Source organism: Stegostoma tigrinum, unplaced genomic scaffold (assembly GCF_030684315.1).
Source record: "Stegostoma tigrinum isolate sSteTig4 unplaced genomic scaffold, sSteTig4.hap1 scaffold_67, whole genome shotgun sequence".
In the NCBI taxonomy this organism is placed as follows: domain Eukaryota; kingdom Metazoa; phylum Chordata; class Chondrichthyes; order Orectolobiformes; family Stegostomatidae; genus Stegostoma; species Stegostoma tigrinum.
In genome coordinates this window covers 62,350-80,646 of record NW_026728611.1, presented here as the reverse complement: position 1 = coordinate 80,646, position 18,297 = coordinate 62,350, and the positions used below count along the sequence as shown (strand labels likewise).

Genomic DNA, 18,297 nt, shown 5'->3' with positions numbered 1-18,297 from the left:
ACAATATGGCACAGACGATGTGACCTTGTCTTGTTTGTGTCTTGTTAACATTGCATTCAGTGGAGGGAACCCATCTCCCCCATTCACAACTTTATTTACTCTCATTGTACATCTGCTTCTCTTTCAACACAATTAAAAGCCCATTTGTATTTTGCACCGCATCCCAACACCCTCTGTTTTCTGTTAGCCCTCCTCCACCTCTGGTAAGGTATTAAAAAGGCCATTTTCTGAACCTGTTCAGTTCTGAAGAAGGGCCTCGCTGGACTTAAAGCCTTAACTCTGTTTCTCTGTCTCCAAAGATGCATCTAGACCTGCTGAGTTTCTCCAGAAATGAATCAGCACATTACACCGAAAGCCAATTCTCAAATTAGCCAGACCAATAGATATTTGCAGATCTAGCAAAATGAGCCAGAGTGAAATAAAAATGTTACATCAAGATGCAGAATTGCCTGTCCACAAAGTACATTCTTGCTGTCAGAACTCTACATGCTTTTCAGCACCTGAGGCATGTTCTGCTTAGGGCCTGCCACAATATCTCTGCCTTTCCCTGGCATTTTAGCACTTTGATGTCTCAACTAGAACCTAATGTCTCACAGTGCTCCTGTCTTGCCTGGCTGTTTACTGCAGGCATAAGCCATGCAGCTTATCACTGTTATTACCAGCAGTCAGTCAAGGGCGAGTCAGCAGATGGTCACCAGTTACATCTTCAAAATGCTCCAGTAGATTTGTTGAGCCTGAATTATGATCATCAATCCAAGCTGACCCTGTCCATTCCTGCCATTGGAGGTCAGTTTGATGAAATTCTCAAAAAGTGTTCGGGAGTTTGGGAGGTTCAAGTCCATAGCTCTCTGAAATTGCAACACAAGTAGATAAGATGGTGAAGAATTTTGCTTTCGTGGTACACAGCATCAGGATATGGTCAACGTGGATGTCTGGTTCATAAGTGGCATGTCAGAGCATGCACTGTTTGTACGAGAATAACTATGGTTTCAACTATGAAATGGCCACAACTTGATCAAAAGAGAAAGTGACCATCAAGCAGTTTGAACTGTCAGCTGTCAAATAAATTAAGACAGTTTAACGTATTTGCAGGAGTTTTTAATTTTTTTAAAAAATTCATTCATGGGATGATCACATCACTGGATAAGAATGGCAGTTTCCTTCCCTGTAGGCCATCGGTGAACAGATGGGTTTTTCCAACAAAGGCAATGGATTGACAGTCATCATCACATTCTTATTTCCAGATGGATTCACACCTAGGTCCCCAGACCAGTATCTCAGCCTCTAGGGAAGTGATGGACAGAAGACTAAATAGAAAATATGTACTAGAAATCACACAATGTTTTGGTTTATGTTTCCGTCATGAGATCCATCACTGCTATGGACACCAGGTAAAGAGCTGACGAGACTGCAATGCTCCCAGGCAGAGTCACAGCGGTCACCAGGTTTCATAGCCGACGGGGAAAATGCAAATCAGGGATTATAGGACATGACTCAACCCAATCCTATGTTTGGATTTAAAACATTCCTTTGATTTTTATCCACAAACTGAAAGATTACATTGTTTCCAATAAACAAATGTCTGTGGGAGAGCAACAGAATCTGTCATTGTAAAGGTGTGCAGACCTATCTAACAAATAAAGGGCCATCGAGATCATCACAGAATTCCTACAGTGTGGAAGATGGCCATTCAGTCAATATCAACCCTGCAAAGAGCATCCCAACCAGTCTCACACCCTACCCTATCCCTGCATTTTGCACACAAGATACTATGGGCAATTTAGCATAGTGAATCTACATAATTTGCACATTTTTGGACTGTGGGAGGAAACCAGAGCATCTGGAGGAAACTCACGCAGACAGTGTCTAGGTAAGACAATCTTCGTCAGGTCAGTGCGGACTTGATGGGCTAAGTGGTCTGCTCCCACAGTGGAGGGATTCTATGATCTCCAGAAACAAGCCCAAAACACATGGTTTTTGAATCGACTATAACAAAGTGTGGAGCTGGATGAACACAGCAGGCCAAGCAGCATCTCAGGAGCACAAAAGCTGACGTTTCAGGCCTTGACCCTTCTCTAGGCCCGAAAAGTCAGCTTTTGTGCTCCTGAGATGCTGCTTGGCCTGCTGTGTTCATCCAGCTCCACACTTTTTGTTATCTTGGATTCTCCAGCATCTGCAGTTCCCATTATCACTGATACTATTTTTGATTCTACTGTTAGCTATATTCAAACCAATCAACTTATTCAGAAATTTGCTGGTCGTTAACCAGGAACGTACCAGGAAATCCCTTTTCACATATCATGCAGGTGGATAGTCTTTAGTCAGTGTGAATGTGTCGATGTGTTGTGACAACGTGACTATTTCCAAGCTCTACCTTACACAACTGTTAGTGTGACATTTTATTCACAATACCAGCACCTTTAATTGAGCAGGTATCGGTAACATCTGTACAAACAGCCCAACACCATGGTTTATTTGATAGTGAGAGTGACAGCAATGTTCTTCAACTGTGGTTGTCTGCGAACTCGCTGGTGTGTTAACAGTTTGGATGACAATGAATCCCTTCCCACACAGAGCTCATGAAAGGTCTCTCCCCAGAGTGAACTCGCTGGTGTATCAGCGGGGAATTCGAGTCAGCAAAGCCTTTCCCTCACGCAGAACAGGTCAATGGTCTCTCTCCAGTGTGACTCTGGTGGTCAGTTTCTAGCTGGGATGGATGAAGAAATTCCTTCCTGCAATCTGCACATTTCCACACTGTCTCCCAGTGTCACTGCACTGGTGTTCGGACATTTCAGATGAATCTTCACAGACTCTTCAACACACACACCATGTGCATTTCTCCCCAATGTGAGTGCTGCTTTTTCCTTCAATGTTCAAAATCCTGAGAAAATTGGGTTGTGATAAACAAAGTGACCGTCAGACCTGGATGTGGGCCTGTTTAAATTCTCCAACTGCAGACTATACTTTCAAAGAGAAAGTAAGTAAGAAACCAGAAGGACACAGATTGTGAAACTGAGAAATTCTCTGGACATGTGTACAGCAACACTTGGGGAATATGCTGGATCACCATTAGAACAAATTCATTCATAAATATCCTCCAGGTAAGGGATCCAGTCAGTGTTTGCATCAAACTACCAAAAGAGAGAATTGGGAGAGCCAGCGAGGAAGGACAGTCATTGTATAGATCTGTAACTCCACCTTTCAATCCCTCTGAAAGAGTAAGAGCAGTGCAGAAGTAAAATTGTGGAAATCTGAAATGAAAACAAAAAAAATGCTTCATCAGCGTTGTACAGCACAAAACAATCCCTTTGGTCCCAGTTGTCCACGCTGACCAGATATCCCAAATTAATCTAATCCCATTTGCAAGCATTTGACCTATATTCTGCTACACGCTTCCTATTCACATACCTTTTAAATGTTGTAACTGTACCAGCTTCCTCTGGCACCTCATTCTGCACAGGCACCACCCACTTTCCCTTTAAAAAAAAGGAAATTTGCTGGAAAAGCTCAGCAGGCCTGGTGGCATCTGTGGAGGAGGGGGAAAAAAGTTAACATTTCGGGACCGGTGACACTTCCTCAGAACCCGAAACTCTTCTCTCCTCCACAGATGCTGCCAAACCTGCTGAGCTTTTCCAGCAACTTTGTTTTCTTTTCAGATTTACAGCATCTGCAGTTCTTTTGGCTCCCTTTTAAAGACTTTCCCTCTCAGCTTAAGCCAATGTTATTAGTTCTAGTCTCTAATTCAGGTTAGTTCTTCCCTAACCTGGGAAAACAATCTTGGCCATTCACCCTACACCCACCATAATTTTATTAACCTCTATAAGGTCACCCCTCAGCCTTCAATGCTCCAGGTAAAATAGCCCCAGCATATTCAACCTCTCCCTACATCTCAAAACTTCCACCTCCTGCAACATCCTTATAAATCTTTTCTGCACCCTGCCAAGTTTAACAGCATCATTCCTATAGCAGGGAGACCAGAACTGAACACAATATTCCAAAAGCAGCATAATCAATGTCTTGTTCAGCCTATAACATGACCTCCCAACTCCTACACTCAATGCACTGACCAATAAATGCCAGCACAGCAAATATCATCTTCACTACCTTCTGTACCTGCAATCCACCTTCAAGGAACTGTGCACCTGCACCCCAAGGAGTCTCTGTTGCATAACAGCCCCGAGGGCCTCATCAGTAACTGTTTAAGTCCTGCCCTGATTTGTCATTGCCATAATGCAAATCGCTCACATTTATCTGAACTAAGTGTATTTCTATCACTCCTTGGCCCATCAACCCATTGATTACGTTCCCATTGTACTTGGGAAGTAAACTCCTTTGCTGTCTACTACAACAACAATAATTTTAGTGTCATCTGCAAACTTACTAACCATTCCTCCAATATTCATTCCACATGATTTGCATCAATGATAAAAGAAGCAGTGGACCCAGCACCAATCCTTGCAGCACACTGCTGTTCATAGTCTTCCAGACTGAACCCGCTCCCCGCCCCCCACCATGATCCTGTTTCCTACCTTCAAGCCAATTTTGTTTCAAATAGCTAACTCTCCCTGGGTTCCATTTGATCTAATCTTGCTAACCAGTCTGTCATGTGGAGCTTTGGTGAATGCCTTGCTGAAGTCCATAATAGACAGTGTCCACTGCTTTGCCTTCTTCAATCTTCTTTGTCACTTCTTCAAAAAACTCAATCAAGTTAGTGAGACAAGATTTCCTACTCACAAAGCCATGTCTACCATCCCTAATCAGTCTTTGCTTCTCTAACCACATGCAAATCCTGTCCCTCAGAATCCCCTCCAGCAATTTACCCACCACTGACATCAGGCTCAACGGTCGATGGTCCTCTGGCTTTTCCTTAAAGAATGGCACCACATTAGCCACCCGGCCTTCTGGCACTTCACTAGTGTCAGTGATACAAATACCTCAGCAAGGGGCCAGCAATTACTTCCCCAGCTTCTCCCAGAGTTTGTGGGTAACACCTGATCAGGTGCCAGGAACCTATCCACCTTTATGCATTTTAAGACATCCAGCACCTAGATCTCTGTAATATAGACACTTCTCACGACTCATTATTTATGATTCCAAGCTCTCTCACTGCCATATCCTTCTCTGCAGTAAATACTAATGCGAATACTCATTCACTATCTCAGCCTGCAGTTCCACACAGACAGCCTTGTTGATCTTTAAAGGGGCCCCTATTTTTTCCCTTGTTGTTTTTTTGTCCCAAATGAAGTTTCAGAATCTCTTGGGATTCCCCTTAACTCAATTTGCCAAAGATAGCTCATGTCTCCTTTTTGCCGTCCTGATTTCCCTCAAGTATACTCCTACTGCCCCTATACTTTGAAGGATTGACCCAAATCCTGATGTCAGTACCCAACATGTGCTGCCTTCTTTTTCTTGACCAGAGCCTCAATTTCTCCAGTCAGCCAGTATCCCCTACATTTACCAGCCTTGCCCTTCACGTGAACAGGAACATGTGCCTGGCTCTCCTTATTTTAGTTTTGAGGGCCTCCCACTTTCCAAGCATTCCTTGACCTACATATTACCTCTCCCGATCATCTTTTGGAAGTTCTTGCCCAATAATGTCAAAGTTGGCCTTACTTCAATTTAATGCATATTTAGAATTTTGAAATGTATAAGTTTTATATGTAAACTGATCACATCTGCCTGCATCTGGCATATACTCCTCTAAAGCTCTCTTATCTATGTCCCTATTCAAGTGTCTTTTAAACAATGTGACTGTACCTGTATCTGCCACTTCCTCTGAGTTTGTTCCACACGTGGACAAGTTCGTAAAAATAAAAAAATCCATGTCTTTTTAAATATGTATTTCTCCTCTCACCTTACATACATGTCCCCTTGTCTTGAAATCACCCAACCTTGGGAATAAACCCTTGCTATTCGCATAATCTGTGCCCTCATGATTTTATCAACCTCTAAGGTCACTCCTTAACCCATTATACTCCAGTGAGAAAAGTCCTAGCTTTGTCTGTCTATTTGATAATCAAGCTCTCCAATCCTGGCAACATCCCAGCAAGTCTGTTCTGAACTGTCTCCAGTTCAATAATAATGTCCTTCCTGTAACAGGGCAACCAGAGCTGCACACAATACCTCAAATGAAGCCTCAATGTCCTATACAACCTCAACATAACATCCCAACTCTGAGACTCAGAGGTCTGAGCAATGAAAGCAAGTGTGCTAAACAACATATTAACCACCCTGACTACTTGTCTACATAAACTTCAAAGAATTATGTACCTGAATCTCAGCATTTCTCCGTTTCACAACTCTACCCTGGGTGCAACCATCAATTGTTGGTCCTACCCTGTTCATTTTACCAAAATACAATATCTCACATTTATTCAAATTGAACTTCATCCTCCACTTCTCAACCCATTGACATAATTGATCAAGATCTCACTGTCATCTTAGATAACCTTCACTAACCACTAATTCTCGTATCGTCTGCAAACTTACTAATCTTGTCCCTTAAATTCGCATCCAAATCATTAATATAAATGAGAAACAAAAGTGGCCCCTGCACAGATTGCTGTGGAACACACTGGTCACAGAACTCCACTCTGAAAAATCCCCAACACCACATTCTCTCCGACAACTAAGCCAATTCCGCTTCCAATAAGCGAGCTCTTCCTGAATCACGTGTGATCTAACTTTACTCATTAGTCTACCACGTGGAACCCGGTCAAAGGCTTCACTCTCACTCTGGGAGGTGCTGCAAATCTGACCCAATTCCCCCGCTATTTGTCCATCATTCCTTGAAAAGTTAAATCCCAACTCTCTTCTGAGAATAACTGCTAAATCTGCATCCAGCTACCATTCAGACTGTTCCAGATCCTGGGAACTTGCTGAGTCAAACAAACAATCTTCACATTTTCACCCTGCATTATTTGCCAATTAGCTGAATGTTGTATTCTACGGTTACCAAACATTGCTACAATGGAGAATTATCTCGGCTTCTGTTAGCTCTCTCCAAGCCAGAGACCCACCATAATTTTAATTGACTTATGGGATGTGGTCTTTCCTGCACAAACTAATATTGATTGCCCATTTTTATTGGATTTGGAGAAAGTGGTACTTTCTATGACTGCTGCACTCCATGTGCTGCAAGTACACCACTGTGTTGTTATGATGATAATCCACCCTGGAGCCTCACTACCCTCCCGATTGCAGGAATCATACCTCAAACTTCACTACCCACCTGATCATGCCCTCGAGCCTCACTACCTGCATTACTGCAGGCATTACCATCGAGCCTCAACACGCTTCACATCTCTGGAATCCCTCTCCAGCCTCACTACCTGCCTATCGTTGGAATCCCCCACTAGCCACATAACTCACACCATCTATTCAGATTCCTCCAGTCTCACAAACCACCTTATCTCTAATCTCCTCCAGCCCACAAACTTCTTTAGCTCTATAATTGTCTTCAGCCTCACAAACCTCCCTTTGTCTGAGGTCTCCTCCAGCCTCACAATCTTCCCCATTTCTGTAATCTCATCCAAGCTCACTTTTCCCTATTTTTGGAATCTTCTCCGGTCTCAGAACCCTTCCTGTCTCTAATATCGTCCAGCCTCACAAATGGATGATACAAGAATGATATTTCTTTCCTCTAATACAATCCTTATTTTTATACATCCACTTGATGGCGGTACTTTCAATTTCCTGGGCTTCAGGCCCCTGAATTTCGAGGTAAACCGCATTACGTCTATACCTCACTTTTCTCCCGAAAATACTGACCAATCATGAGTCATTTGTTCTAATATCTCATATTCTGAAATGACTTGACATATTGCTGGGTATCCTCCTATGTGAAGAGTCTCGGAGGTCTACAGCACAGAAAAAGTCTTTGTGGCCCATCCAGCCTGTGCCAGTTAAAAACCACCACCTAACTATTCTAATCTAATTTTCCAGAACTTGGCCCATAGACTCTGCATTGGCATCACAAGTGTGCATCTATATATATCTTAAACGCTATGAGGATCTCTGTGCCTACCACCCTCACAGACAGTGAGGTTCAGTGCCATTGTCACAGCATGATGACATTACAGACAGGAAAAGAGACGAGCTGAGTCTGTGCAAACCAAAGATCCCCCACACACTGTGAAAGACGGGAGGGTGCCTGATCGGAGGCAGAGGAGATTTAACAGAATGGTTTGTAGGGAGAGGGTTTTTAGTTGCATGGTTAGGGCTGTTTTTATTATAATTTTGTGTGACTTAGACATTTCTGGTACATATTGAGAATATCCATCTACAATAGATGGACTTCCTCTCAATCTCTCTCCTCGCCTGGGGTGCAGTAATCTTCAGGTTAAACCAGCCCTATGGTCAGGTAGGACAATGGTGACTTTACCTTAGGCATAGTGATGCCACTGTGCCTCGGTGGTGTAGAGGGGAATGTTGCATGTGGTGGATGGGACACCACTCTGACACTGCTTCATCTGGAGGATGTTACCTTTCTTTAATATTGTTGGGGCTGTACTCATGCAGGGAAGTGGAAAATGTTCCAACACAATCCGGATGAGTGCCTTACACACAGGAAACAAACTGTCATTGGGTAATCAGGTGCTTGGGGAAACTAAGATTGATCTCCTTGTAACAAAGGATTTTGAGGGGACCTTTGATAGGAGGTGTTTACAAAAGATAAACATTAGGACGGCAAAATGTACACTCAACTGGCCATAAAAAAGGGCTACAGGACATATATTAAAAGTCGTAGGAAAGATCTATTGAGAGAATGGGGTAATAAGAAAGAAATTTTACATGGCAAATGGGAATGAGCAGGAACACAATACTCACACACAATGCGAATATCCAGGTCCTGATTGAATTGAGTAATTCTGTCAGAGTTTGGTGTTACAATTATTGAGCTTCCTACCTGAAAGTCCACTTGTAATATCCTGTAACACAAATTCATAAAATCCATCACTGTCAGAGTAGGAATCCACAACATCCCCTCCTCCTGGCCGAGGGTAACTGTGCATTGTTCCTGCTGCACATTATTCCTTGTGGGAGTCAGCAGCTGATTCGAGGGATTTCTATTTGGGTTTCTAGGAATTTCCACATTGGGGCTTCATGTCACTGAACAGAACAACAGGTGTTTGACACAAGGCAAAGAATGGCCAAGATTTAGTGAGATGCAGGCAGCAGGATTTGCTTCCTTTTCTTTCCTTCTGTGCTGCTGCACTGCCACAATGAGACATCAGCTTTTCCGGCCCAATGCAACTTGATGAACAAGTTGTCTCGATTCTGAGAAATGGGCAGTAAGCTTCTCCCAGTCATTTGAAAAAACGCCCCTTAAAAAGGCAGCAATTACGTATGTGTCATGTTGCCCAGTGCTCCCAACAAAAAGATGAGAAGAATGAGGAAGGATCTCATAAAAAGGGATAACAGTCAAGTTCCATGAGGGTTAGAGTTTATGGAGAGATATTGATAAATGGGCGACAAGTCGGCAAATGGAGTATAATTTGGGAAAACGTGAAGTTGCTAATTTTTGAGGAGATGACCAAAGAACAGTGTTATTTAAAAATGTAAAAACTGTGGAAAACTGCAACACAAAAGGGATTCAGGAATAATTGTGCAGGAAGCATGAAGCGAGCATACAGTTGCAACAGGTAATCGGGAAGGGTCATGGGATGTTATCCTTATGTCAAGGTGTTTGCAGTAGAAGAGTTTGGAATACATGTCTTAGGACAAATGTACAACTTGCTGGCAAGACCACATCTGGAAGAATGTGAGCAGCTTTTTTGGTCCACTTATTTGAGCAAGTATATAACTTCACTGGAGGCATTTCAAAGAAGATGAACTAAGATGATCATTGGTTTGGAGGGATTATGTTTTAAGCTAAGACGAAACAGGTCTGGAATATACTAACTAGATTTTTTTGAAGAATGAGAGATGTTCTAATTAAAAATAGAGGATTCTCAAGGGAGTTGACAGGATAAATGCTGAGGAAATATTTCTCATCGTGGGAGCAGATTCTCGATAAGGCAGAGAAGAGAGGGTTCTCTTTTGGAATTGTCAAGCTTAAGGCAACACAGACATGGGTAAGGGGTTTCAGTCGCGAATGAGCTGGAGTGAGGTGGAGAGAAGGAGCATTTTAGAGATTGAAATTTCTGGCATTTGTGATTGAAATGTACGGTAAGATGTTCATCTTGAGACCAGATATGACAGCATTATTGAGAAGGGTGCAGTTCAGCCTCAGACAGTTCCCAATGAGAGGGATGGATTCAGTACAATAGTAAGGAAAAATAATTTGTAATAATAACTGAAGGCAATGTGTTTTACTATCATAAAGTGTTATTGGAGGAAATTTCAACTAATCAAGTAGTGGAAGCATGATAAGCAGTTTTATAACTGAGTAACAGTGGAGCAAAGTGATGGAGACGAGTTCGATCTGAACATTGTAGAATACATGTGAAAGTTAACACAGTGCTTGTGGAAGATCTCACCTCCTGGAAGTATGTTGGTGAGAAACAGCATGGGCCAAGGATAGATCCTGGAGGGACATTTACGACATGGATTTCAGACAGGAAAGAGAGATGGAGTGGGATTTTCCAATGACGGTGAGGTCGAACATTGGTTTTAAACAGAATGGGTGAGAAGGACATAACCGGAAAAGAGAAACAGACAGAACAAGTAACAATATCTGTGAATTGGCATGGGGGAAGAGGCAGGGAGGAGGAGGAGGAGGAGAAATAAGAGTTGGAATATTTGTAGTTTAGTGAGAATAGGGCAAAGTGTTAAGATGAGCTCTGATAAGGCTTGACATGAAACTGGACAAAGATGCAAGTTTAAGCCTAAAACGAGGAGCAACATGCTAAGCAATTTGGTTTGGTGGGCTTGTGGAAGAGAGGGAAGCAGCAGAGGCAGCTGATTGGATTGTCTCAATCTTAGTGACATAGAAACTGCATGTGTCTCCTTCACTTGCTGTTGGAGCGGAGGATGGAGGAGACAGGATGATGGACAGTGTTTTGCAAAGAAACAATGCCTGTGTTAGTGATATTTAAAAATGAGTGAACAAACCTGATGACTAACTTTTATCCAGAATGTTAAAATGTACAACAGAAGTCCAGGTTCAAATCCTATCTCAGCAGATGGTGGAATTTGAATTCAATAAAAAAAAAACTGGAAGAATCAACTGGTTGCCATGGCAACAATTGCTGATGACAGAGTGAAAAAAAAATCTAATGTCCTTCGGGGAAAGAAATTTGCCAACCTCAGCAAGCCACTCAGTTGCAAATCACTGCAAAGTTTCAACAAAAGAATGAAGCTGGGTGGCCCATTTGGCATCTACCAGGGAACGAGGAAAGACAACTGCAGAATCAGCCCTATCGGCCCCCCAAACTCCTGCTTAATAATATCTGGGGGCTAGTGGCAAAATTTGGAGAGCCGCTTCAAAGACGAGTCAAGGAACAGTGTCAGACTCATGGAAACATACCTGGCAAACAATGACACACACCACTATCATTGTCCTTAGTGAAGCCCTGTCCCAGCAGACGTGACAGCACAGTGCTATTCTGACCAGATTATTTGACCTGGGAGTACTCAACATTGACTCTGACGCCTGGAAGTCTCATGGCTCCTGCTGATTACCATGTACCATCCTCCCTTGGTTGATAAATCAGCAGTAGTATTATCGCTAGATTATTAATCCAGAGACCCAGATAACATTCTGGGGACCTGGGTTCGCATCCTGCCATGGCAGATGGTGAAACATGAATTAAATAATGATCTGGAACTAAGATTCTCATGATGACCATGAAACCATTGCCAATTATCAGGAAAGACCCATCTGGTTCACTTATGCCCTTTCCGGAAATGTGCCATCCTTACCTGGTCTGGATGACATGTGACTCCAAACCCATAGTGATGTGCTTGACTCTTAACTGCCTTCCAGGTAATAAACGCTGGTCCAGCCAGCGATTTCCACATCCCAAGAGGGAATTTTAAGAAACAAAAAACTCCATCATGTTGAACAGCACTTGGAGAAAGCACTGCGAGTGTGAATAGCACTAAATGTACTCAATGTCCACATCAGGAGTAGTTTGCAGGAGGATTACCAATCAGGCTGGTCGGGTCCTGAAGGACAAAGCTGCTTGGCTGGGACTGCAGCAGGTGCTGACGCACCAAACAGGGAAAATATAGCTGATCTCATCACCACCAATTTCCCAGCTGCAGAGGCATCTGTCCATGACAGGATTGTTAACAGCAACCACCGCACAGTCCTGTGGAGACAAAGCCTCATCTTAAACTTGAGAATACCCCCCATTGCGTTGGGTGGCACTAACTTCGGCTAAAAGGGACAGACTTGGAACAGACACAGGAGCTCAAAACCAGATATCTATGAGGCTTTGAGAGAGACTGCAACAGTAGCAGACCTTCTCCAGCACAATCTGTAACCTCATGGCCCAGCATATCCTACAGACAGCCATTGCCATTGATCCAGGGGACCAACACTGGTTGAACGGAGAGTATTGGAGGGCACGCCAAGGGCAGCACCAGGCATACCTAAAAAATAAGGTGCCAACCTGGTAAAACCACCAAACAGGACTATCTGCATGCCAAATAGCATAAGCAGCAAGAGTTAGAGCTAAGCCACCCCATAACCAATAGATCAGATGCAAGCTCTGCAGTTCTGCCACACCCAGTCGTGAACAGTGATGGACAATTAAACAACTCACTGGAGGAAGAATGCCAAAAATCCCCATCTTTACCCGACACAGGAGCCCAACCTATCCATGCAAAAGACAAGTCTGCAGCAATCTTCAGCCAGAAGTGCCAACTGGATGATCCAACTCAGCCTTCTCCAGAGGTCCCCAACATCAGAGATGTGAGTTTTCATCCAATTTGATTCATTTCACATAATATTAAAGAAATGAATGAACAGTGCAAAGGTTATGGGCCCTGGCAACACTCTGACTAGTGCTCTACAGCTTGCTAGCATCCAAGCCAAACTATTTCAGTCCTGCTACAGCGCTGGCATCTACTAACAATTTGGGAAACTGCCCAGGTCTGTTCAGCACAAAAACATTGAAAATCGAACCCGACCAATTTCCCCTCAAGCAATCTACTCTCTATCATCAGTAAAGTGATAGAAGGTGTTGTCACAGCAGTATTAAGCAGCACTTACTCAGCAGTAACCTGCTCAGTGACACCCAGTTTGGGCCATGGTGGGCACTCGGTTCCTGATCTTATTACAGACTTGATCCGCAAATTCACAAACAGCTGAATTCCTGAGGTGAGGTGAGGGTAAACAGCAGAGCCCTGCACAAAAACCACTTATTTCCACTTCAGTGACAATGACTGACAGTGACACCTTAGTTTCAGCTCATCTGCTGAACCTCTCATCTATTCCTGTGTTATCTCTAGACTTAACTACCCAAATTCACTGCCAGTTGGCCTCCCACATTCAACATCCCTGCAATCTCAAGAATACCTAAAATTCTGCTGCACACAAGTTCATTTGTACCAAGACCTGTTCACCATCACTGCTGTGCTCCCTGAACCACAAAGGCTCCTATTTATAAGCAACAATTTAAAATTCTCACCCGTGATTTAATTCCTGGCTGTGATGAGCCCTATCTCCCTGCACCAAACAACCTTCAAGACTTCGATAACTCATTTAGTTCCAGACTCCAACAATGCGTTTAATCATCCCTTCACTATTGGAGGCTGTTTCTAAAGTTGCCAGAAAACGTGATCTGGAATTCCCCTGATAAACCTCTTAGGTTTGCTTTCCTTGAGAGAGTCAGGAAAACCTGTAGATTTGGTAACTTTTTGGTCACCTGACCTAATATGGCCTTACGTCAAAAGTTTGTTGATAATATTTTTGTGAAATTATAAAACATGATAAAAATACAAATAGTTTGTTGATTTGGACATACACCATTAGCTCTTCAGTATCGCTAGATGAATGATCTGTAACTTCTCAAATGGAGCATTGTGAGAGCACCTTTATCATACAAACTGCAGTAGCACACGAAAGTTAAACATCACCTTCTCCACAGGTAACAGGGCTTTGGCAACGATCGCTGGTATCTGTGGAAGGAGAAACACACAGTAAATGCTGCAGAAGTGCAAAATGAATGACACAGATAAAAACGCTGTAGAATTTGGTGGTCTGAAATGGAAGAAAAATACACTCTCTTTCTGGGAAAATATTTCCTGACTGTGAAAGATACCATTCAAAAATTAATCTGGTAAGAGAGCAGCACATGGTCAGGGGGTGGGCAGCAGTGGAAAATTTATTTACAAAAAAGGTACAAGGAAATTACAGTAAAATACTACAGAGATCAAATCTATCCATCATTAGAGACTGAAGAGATTAGACACCGACAAAGGTGATCAGGGAGCACAGAAGTGAGCAAGAGCAGTGTGAGCTGCTATGATCCAACAGTCTGGGAAAAAAAATCCATAAGAAACAAACATTTCTCTTGGATAAGAGATAATAGGAACTGCAGATGCTGGAGAATCCAAGATAACAAGGTGTGGAGCTGGATGAACACAGCAGGCCAAGGAGCATCTTCGGAGCAGGAAAGCTGACGTTTTGGGCCTGGACACTTCATCAGAAATGGGGGAGGGGAAGAGGATTCTGAACGAAATAGGGAGAGAGGGGGAGACAGATCAAAGATGGAGAGAAAAGATATTTGGAGAGGAGACAGACAAGTTAAAGAGGCGGGCATGGAGCAGGTAAAGATGAGGAGAGGTGGGGAGGTAGGGAGGTGATAGGTCAGTCCAGGGAGGACAGACAGGTCAAGGGGGTGGGATGAAGTTAGTAAGCAGGAAATAGGGGTGCAGCTTGAGGTGGGAGGAGGCGATAGGAGAGAGGAAGAACAGGTTAGGGAGGGAGGGACAAGCTGGGCTAGTTTTGGGATGCAGTTGGGGGAGGGGAGATTTTGAGGCTTCTGAAATCCACATGGACACCATTGGGCTGCAGGGTTCCCAGGCAGAATATGTGTTGCTGTTCCTGCAACCCTTGGGTGGCATCATTGTGGCACTGCAGGTGGCCCAGGATGGACATGTCATCTGAGGAATGGGATGGGGAGTTGAAATGGTTCGCGACTGGGAGATGCAGTTGTTTCTTGCGAACTGAGCGTAGGTGTTCTGCAAAGCAGTCCCCAAGCCTCCGCTTGGTTTCCGCAATGTAGAGGAGGCCACAACGGGTAGAGGGGATGCAGTATACCACATTGGCAGATGTGAAGGTGAACATCTGCTCGATGTAGAAAGTCTTCTTGGGGCCTGGGGGGGGGGGGGGGGGGGGGAGGAGAAGAGGGAGGAGGTGTGGAGGCAAGTGTAGCACTTCCTTTGGTTGCAGGGGAAGGTGCTGGGAGTAGTGGGGTTGGAGGGCAGTGTGGAGCGGACAAGGGAGTCACGGAGAGACTGGTCTCTCCGGAAGGCAAGCAAGGGTGGGGAGGGAAAAATGTCTTTGATGGTGAGGTCGGATTGCTGATGGCGGAAGTGTCAGAGGATGACGTGTTCGATCCGGAGATTGGTGGAGTGGTATGTGAGGATGAGGGGGATTCTTTTTCAGTTGTTATTGCAGGGACAGGGTGCGAGGGAGGAGTTGTAGAAAAATGCAGGAGACACGGTCAAGGGTGTTCTTGACCACTCTGGTGGGGAGGTGGGGAGTGGAGTTGCGGTCCTTGAAAAACAAGGGCATCATAGATGTACGGGAGTGGAATCCTGGGAGCAGATGCGGCAGAGGTGAAGCAATTGGGAATAGGAGATGGCATTTTTGCAGGACGGTGGGTGGGTGTGAGATGTTAATGTGATAACATCCCATTAATTTAAAGAAGTATTAATTTAAAGAAGTATAGAAATCAAAGTCTTTCATCTGCATTTGATTCCTATACAGAGACTTTGATTTATAGAAGTAAAGTCTTTTATCTACTCACATCGGTATGCAGACACTGCCCTGAAGCTTCCTGCCCAGCTAGGAATTCAGTGTAAAGCTTTTGTAACTCCTTATCTTCTCACACATCGGCATGCAGACACTGTCTTAAGTTTCCTGACTGAACTGAAATTAGAATCAATCTGTATCAAATAGGGTTAGGTGGGGAAATTTTGTAAAGGTGTGAAACCTCTAAAGCATGTAACTTCTGTCGCTGACTAAGGGGCCAGGGCACTGACTTTGTCCTAGCCAGACATACTGGCAACTTGAAATCACAATCTGTCCCGGACAACAACTCAAAATCACCTCCTGCCATGAGCAGCTACTTCACAAGCAATCGATACTATATCCTGGTCTTTTATGTTATCGATGTAATAATTGCTTGGTATCCTGTTTTTGTCTGTTGTAGTAATTGTTTTATGTATCATGTCATTGGAGGTTGTGAAATCGTTTTCTGTATCATGTCTTTTGTAAAGTATAAAAAGCAGGGACTGTCCGGAGAGAACTCCTTGTGAGACTTTGCACTGTGTGCCGGGTTGAGTACAGTGATTCTTCACAGCTTGTACTTGCTTGGTAAGAAAATGATTGGTGTTTTTCTAAACAGGTCAGTGTCTTGTTATTGCAGCACGTCCGTGAGGGTCTCCGAAAACAAACTTGACAGGTGGGAGGTGGTGTATTCTAGGTAGCTGTGGGAGTCAGTGGGCTTGAAATATATATCGGTTTTGAGATTGTTCCCCAAGATGGAAATAGAGGACCAGGAAGGTGAGAGAGGTGGTTAGAGATGGTCCAGGTGAACTTAAGGTTGGGGTGGAAGGTGTTGGTGAAGTGGGCGAACTGTTCGAGCTCCTCATAGGAGCACGAGGCAGCGCCGATACAGTCATCCATGTACTGGAGGAAGAGGTACGGAAGAGGGATTGTTCCAACAAAGAGGCAGGCAAAGCTTGGGCCCATGCAGGTACCCATGGCCACCCCCTTTGTCTGTAGGCAGTGGGACGAGTTCACCGAAGCACATAATGGCGTCAGTGGAGGGGAACTGGTCAGACCTGCAGGACAGGAAATAGCGTAGGGCTTTGAGGCCATCTGTATGGGGTATGCAGGTGCTAATGTGGTATACTGCACCGCTGCACCCGTTCTGGCCTCCTCTACATCAGGGAAACCAAGCAGAGGCTTGGGGACCGCTTTACAGAACACCTACACTCAGTTCGCAATAAACAATTGCTCATCCCCACCTCCCTAACCTGCTCTTCCTCTCACCTATCCCCTCCTCCCATCTCAAGCCACACCCCCATTTCCTACTTGCTAACTTCATCCCACCCCTTTGACTTGTTGGTCCTCCATAGACTGACCCATCCCCTCCCCACCTACACTCACCTTTACCTGCTCCATCCCCACCTCTTTAACTTGTCTGTCTCCTCTCCACTTGTCTCCCACTCTCTCCCTGTTTGTTTCAGCATCCCCTTCCCCTCCCCCATTTCTGAAGGGTGTGGGCCCGAATACGTCAGTTTTCCTGTTTCTCTGATGCTGCCTGTCCTGTTGTGTTCCTCCAGCTTCACCCCCGGCCCTTTTAAAGTTTCAAAGCTGTCGCGCATGCGCCCCGCGGATCACTGCCCCCAATAAAGATGGTGACGATCACACGGGCCTATCGCCATCTGAGGCGTTGATTTGTTTTCTGCAAACGTGAGTCTGGGAGTTTCAAATGGGTGTGTTTTCCGACGTGCACTAACTGTTTGTAAAACTTCCAAACCCATACGAATATCACTTCCCTCCAGCTTTCTACCGTTTTGCTTTCTTTACTGTGGCCTGCTCTTACCTCAATTGCACAAATCTTGGTCTCAGCGAGGGATCTAGGCCCGAAACGTCAGCTTTCCTGCTCCTCTGATGCTGCTTGACCTGCTGTGTACATCCAGCTGCACACCGTGTTATCTCGGATTCTCCAGCATCTGCCGTTCCGGTTATCTCAGCGACTCTGCACCGCACTCGTGGATGATCACGTGGTTTTCACTGATCCCGCCCTCCCTTCATTCTGATTGGGCGACATCCGTCCGGTCATGCACGGCACACCTGTGCTCCTATTGGTCGCGCACTGACATCAATCAGCCAGACTTCACTGTGAGCTGGAGCAGTGCTTTGTGTTATTGTTCGAAGCAAATGAACGTCGTCGCAATGTTTCATTTTGAGACGAATGAGACTGAAAACTGGATCTGTCTTTTTACCTTCACAGATGCTGCCAGACCTGCTGAGCTTTTCCAGCAACTTTGCTTTTGTTCCTGATTGACAACATCCCAGTTCTTTTGTTATTTTTTAATAAGTCGCGATTGAAAAGGCTTCCTGCAGCTCAATGCTAAAGGTACTCTTGATACCGCTCTGTCAGCCAA

General features: G+C 44.4%; 1 long non-coding RNA gene across 3 annotated transcripts; it reads right to left on the bottom strand.

The window, feature by feature from the left end:
- Positions 1–1,076: 1,076 nt before the first annotated feature.
- LOC132209126 (uncharacterized) lies at positions 1,077–17,928 on the bottom strand. Of its 3 annotated transcripts, none has more exons than XR_009445222.1 (4): positions 17,733–17,928; positions 13,985–14,070; positions 8,830–8,930; positions 1,077–3,251 (listed from the first exon to the last, which is right to left on the bottom strand). It is a non-coding gene; the product is annotated as an uncharacterized LOC132209126 (long non-coding RNA). The 3 variants fall into 3 exon arrangements; XR_009445220.1 differs by having other exon boundaries at positions 14,029–14,070; XR_009445221.1 differs by lacking the exon at positions 17,733–17,928 and having other exon boundaries at positions 13,917–14,028.
- Between the last annotated feature and the right edge of the window lie 369 nt (positions 17,929–18,297).